The 5,720-nt window shown below is 43.8% G+C and overlaps 1 protein-coding gene across 1 annotated transcript in view; it reads left to right on the forward strand.

Annotated features, from left to right (window-relative positions):
* The window catches only part of NAT8L (N-acetyltransferase 8 like), a 14,110-nt gene that overhangs the window by 2,636 nt on the left and 5,754 nt on the right, over nucleotides 1-5,720 (forward strand). The gene's annotated exons all lie outside the window — the stretch shown is intronic.

Raw genomic sequence — 5,720 nt, forward strand, 5'->3', positions numbered from 1 at the left:
GGCTGCAACCAAAAAATAGCGGGGCGTTGTGGCGGGCGCCTGTGGTCCCAGCTACTTGGGAGGTGGAGGCAGGAGACTCGCTTGAGCCCAGGAGTTGGAGGTTGCTGTAAGCTGTGAGGCCACAGCATTCTACCCAGGGGGACAGCCTGAGGCTCTGTCTCAAAAAATAAATAAATAAATAAATGTCAGCCTCCCAAACTGCAACTGCTTTCTTGCCCTAGTCCTTAAAAGGGCTTCACTTCACCTACAAAAGTTGGCGGGGGGGGGGGGGGTTTGACAAGAGCCTTACTCTGTCACCCTGGGTAGACAGCAACCTTAAACTTTTGGGCTCAAGCCATCCTCTTACCTTAGCCCTTCCTCCCACCCTAGTAGCTGGAACCATAGGTGCAGTTATAAAGCCCAACTGGTTTTTCTATTTTTAGTAGAGGCAGGGGTCCCTCTCTTGCTCAGGCTGGTCTAAAACTCCTGAGCTCCAGAGATCCACCTTCCTGGGCCTCCCAGAGTGCTGGGAATTGCAGGCAGGAGCCACCCACCCCTGCCACCCCTTCTCCCCCGCCTGATTTTTGTTGTTTTTATGCACCTCCTTCCTAAGAGGGAAGGGTCTCTAATTAGGAGTTGGTAATCTAATAAACAAACTAAATTCAAAAGACTGTTAGTCAAGTAAATCTGCCGTCAGAACTCAACTTTCTGACTTTTAGCTGTCTGGCTATTTTGAAACCCTTTGTAAGAGAAATTTACATCTATAAAGGAAATCTCCATTTGTAAGAACATTCCTCTCTTTTCGCCCCCCTCCCACCACACACACACACACACACACACACACACACACACACGAAGACAGTGGCTTAAAGTTTACAAAACAAACCATACCTTTGCTCAAGGTACTCTTCCTGGCTATCTTATCTTAATTGGGCCTTTACCTAAGTCCCTCTTTGTCTCAGAAAATAATAGTGTTTAGACTTAAGTTCTGTGCCTTTGAGAGGTAAATTTTCCACCTTGTTCCACCTAGGAGTCACATCTTTGGAATTGCAAATTTAGAGTTTCTTAAACTAACTCTTGTTCCGAGCAAGGGAACAGGTGGACCAGAGACTGAGCAGACCACAGGGTGCTACCTATAATCCCAGCGCTTTTAGTGGTTAGGGTGGAAAGATCGCTTGAGGCCAGGAGTTTGAAATCAGCTTGAGCAAAAGAGAAAGACCCCCTTATACACAACAGTAGTCTTAGCTACCTGGGAGGCTGTGGCAGGGAGTGCTTGAGCCCAGGAGTTCAAGGCTGCAGTGAGCTGTGATGATGATGCCATCCCTCGGCAACAGAGACCTTGTCTTTAAAAAAACAGAGCCGAGCGTGGTGGCTCACACCTGTAATCCCAGCACTCTGGGAGGCCGAGGCGGGTGGATTGCCTAAACTCATGGATTCAAGACCAGCCCGAGCCAGAGCAAGACCTCCTCTTTAAAAAAAAAAAAAGAAAAACAAACAAACAAAAAAAACAGCCAGGCATTGTGATGGGCACCTGTAGTCCCAGCTACTCAGGAGGCTGAGGCAAGAGAATCCCTTGAACCCAAGAATTTTGAGATTGCTGTGAGCTATGATGTCACAGTACTCTATCAAGAGGGACAAAGACTCTGCCTCAAAATAAATAAAACATTAAAAAAAAAGAGAGGGATTGATAATCTGAAGGAGAACAAATTATTTGAAAACTGGTGTCAGATACATGAAAAGAAAAAAGACACAACCAGAACCCCAGAAGGTGATAGCTTGTAGGATAAATCACAAATCTGATCCAGAACATTTTTTTCAGACTGAACTCTAGGTCTCACTCTCTTGCAGCTTTTAAACAATTGTCTTTTAAATCAAGTCAAATCATGTCCTTGCTCTAAGATCCAACATCATAAATATTGAAGCTGTTGTCATCAATGCCAAACAGCCGCACAGACAACTCCTGAAGGAGCCTTCCCAGCTCCATGGGGACCTCCTGATGGTCACTGGTCTGCACAGGCCACACCTTGGAATCTTTGGCCAAGAGGGGGAAAATGGAGGACTGAACTTTGACCTTTTTTTCTTTTGCCAAATTTCTTTCTACAGAGGACTGGTAAGTCACACCTTACAAACCATAACATTTCATTGAATGGGTTTATTTTGTTCTTTTGATCTTTTTAGAGGCTAAGTCTTTGTCATCCAGGATGGAGTGCAGCAGCAAGATCATTGCAGCCTCAAATCCTTCAGCTCAAGCGATCCTCCTGTCTCAGCCTTGCAAGTCGTTGGGAACACAGGTGTGTACCACCATGCCCAGCTAATTTTTAAAACTTTTCTTAGAAACAGGGTCTCACTATATTGCTCAGTCTGGTTTCAAACTCCTGGGCTCAACTGACCCTTCTAACCTTGTCTCAGCCTCCCACAGTGCTAGGATTACAGGCATGACCCACTGTGCTTGGCCTTGACTCTAATTCTTTACACAAAGCTTAACTCTTTCACCCAGTTGCCACCTGAAGAATCCCTAAAATCCACCTGTGACTTGTAAGCCTCCACTTCTAGATGTCCTACTTCTTTTTTTTTTTGAGACAGAGCCTCAAGCTATCCCCCTGGGTAGAGTGCTGTGGCTTCACAGCTCACAGCAACCTCTAACCCCTGGGCTCAAGCAAGTCTCCTGCCCCAGCCTCCCAAGTAGCTGGGACCACAGGCACCCACCACAACGCCCGGCTATTTTTTGGTTGCAGCCGTCATTGTTGTTTGGCGGGTCCAGGCTGGATTCGAACCCACCACCTTAGGTGTATGTGGCTGGCGCCTTAGCCACTTGAGCCACAGACGCCGAGCCAGATGTCCTACTTCTTTAAGCCAAACCAATGTTTACCTTCTAGGTAATAATTTATGATTTACTTAGCTGCCTTGGGCACACTTTTCGGGGCCTCTGGAGATGGTGTTCCTGGGGACAGAATAAGTCTCTTTAAATATCTTGGCAGAACTTAGTTTTTCTGTCAACCCTGGTAAATGAAGAATCATGTAGAAGCTGTAAGATCTGCTTCTGTCTATATATCTCTGTGTTCACACATCTATGTGCAGATATCTCACGACCAGCACGTATGAAGAATCAAATGACTTGAAGAAAAAGAGCTTATATCAAATACTTTACCAGGAAAATAAAAATGAACTTTAATGCCTTTTCGCTTCACTTGGATTAATCTTTGGTAAAATTAGTTTAATACTGTTGATTTAATGAAAGGAGCTGTTATCTTCTGATCAGAAAACACCCACGTATTTAACTTTAGGTGAACCATCTGCAGGCTAAAAAAATGAATGTAAGTGGGAAAGTTTATACATGAACTTGTCATCACTTTGAAAACCTTTCACTGCTTGGCGCCCATAGCTCAGTGGTTAGGGTGCCAGCCCCATACAACAGGGCTGACAGGTTCAAAACCAGCCTGGGCCTGCTAAACAATGACAACTACAACAAAAAATAGCCGGGCGTTGTGGTGGGCACTTGTAGTTCCAGGTACTTGGAGGCTGAGGCAAGAGAATCATTTAAGCCCAAGAGTTAGAGGTTGCTGTGAGCTGTGATGCCATAGCACTCTACCAAGGGCGATAAAATGAGACTGTCTCAAAAAAAAAAAACCCACCTTTTTCCAGTAATTTAAAGTCATATTAGACAAATTATTGATAAGCATGAAACGTTAGTCATTTCTTAAAATACTGAAGCAGTAATTAAACATAAGTGTAAGTTGGTATATTTTGGCATTGTATTTTTATATGGTATAGAAAAATTAAGTATGTTTAGATCTATTAATAAACAGAAAATTGAAACATCCTTCTAAAAATGATGTTTTTCATCTACAAATACTCATATAAAACAGTTCAAAATTACTTCCTAGATTTTTCACTAGAAATTGTTATTAAGAATTAAAATTGTAGCCAATATATGTAATTGAACCTACTACGTATGAGAGAAACAATTCTGTATATAGTGTATAGGAACAATAAGATGTGGTTTTGATAAAGATTATAAAGAAGGCATGAGAATGGTTTTTTAAAAAGGAAAAGCAATTTTGTCTAGAGGTTTTTTAAGATTGTTTTAAGTTGAGGGCTAAGAAAAGAAAGATAAAAATGAGTGGGTACAGAGTGGGAAGAGAGGAGAATGAGAAAACTGGGAACTCCCAACAGGCTGTAACAGATTTATGGCCGTCTTATCTTGCAAGTTCAAAGCGATTGGGATGGAGCTGACCAGCATCCCTCTGGCAGCCCACCCCTAGGAACTCCACCCTCAGACAGCAGAAGGCTCACAGTGGATTATAAAAAAAAAAAAAAAAATCAATGGGTAAAGCTTTCAGACAACGTTTAACCTTTCCTGGCCTCAGGCCCTTCCACTTACTTATCTCTTCCCAGTGTGGAAAGATCAGCTTTCTCCCTTTCAAATAACAACGGGAAGGCCCAGCACCTGGGTAAGGGAGTCAAGGAGCCCTTAATTCGACATTCCTCCTTATTGCCTCAGCCTTATACCTTCATACTAAAATTTCTAAATTAACTAACAGTTTTTTAAACAGCAAGCTTCTTGGGAGATGAAAGCATCAAAGATCAAGGAGGATCAACCTGGAGGTCTTGTTTATTGAAAAAGCCATCAGATAAAGGTTCCCTCCCATATTGGCAGCCTGGGTGGATGTCTGCATCAGGAGATCTTCACACTTTCTCCTTCAGGCCAGGACAAGAAGTACACGAAATGTTTCTTTGATTGCCTTGAGGAATAGGAACACTTTTCAGATCCGGATTTCAAACTTCGTTAATAATTGTCTTTATTTGTGTCATATCATGTATTCTTAAATTGATTTTGCCCTATATTTCTAGTGTCTAATGTTAAAAATACAAACACTGATCGTGGTAGTCCAACACTTGGAAGCCACCCAGCTTTGTCAGGGGCTGGCCTGAGATCCCCTCCTCCCTAGCTGTTACCATCTACTTGGCCTTGAGCCCTGGCTGAGTCTCCAGGCCACAGCACAGACAAGATACAGATGCGATTACCTGAAGTGAGCCTTCCCTCTGACTGGGACAAGTTTACATCTAATGTGTGGGTGATTAGTTCTTTCACAAGAGAAAGATTTTGATCAAAGAGGGTAAATGAAAGAAAAATAGCTCAGAGCCCTCAGAGCTGAGTGAGGTATTCAAAATTTATCAGGTCCAGAGAGATAAAGCTATGGGACTTCAGCCATACCCTCCCCCGTGCCCGGAGCAATGTTTAAAGGCGTTTTGTTCTTTCCTGTAATTTCCTAACTTGCCGCCTTACTCATTATCTTCATATTCCTGAATTTCGTGATTGAAAAAATACCGTGTCCAATCAGTAGCTCATGTTATTTTAATGTAAGTTCTTGGTGAACAATTAGGAATTGCACCTTTTCCTTAGAAAACCCACTACTTGGGGCTCTAGTTTCACCACGACACTCTAGCTTGGGCACCGGAGGGGACCGTCTCCATCACACAACCACTGCTAGGAGCAGGGCGCAGTGACTCAGGGTTGTAGTCTCTCTCAGCTGCTTGAGAGGCTGAGGCGGGAGGATCTCTTGAGCTCTGGAGATGGAGGCTGCAGTGACGCACTCCCTCACTCCAGCCTGCGGACAGGGCGTTATCTCTCTCCAAACGACAACAAACCCATTGCTGCAAATGGGGGCGTTTATTCAGGGCAACCTGCGTCCCGGCCGCAGGGCTGCAGTCCTCGAACTTGGTCCAAATAAACTCTCCAC

Source organism: Otolemur garnettii, unplaced genomic scaffold (genome assembly GCF_000181295.1).
Source record: "Otolemur garnettii isolate 467f Iridium unplaced genomic scaffold, OtoGar3 scaffold00198, whole genome shotgun sequence".
Taxonomy (NCBI): Eukaryota; Metazoa; Chordata; class Mammalia; order Primates; family Galagidae; genus Otolemur; species Otolemur garnettii.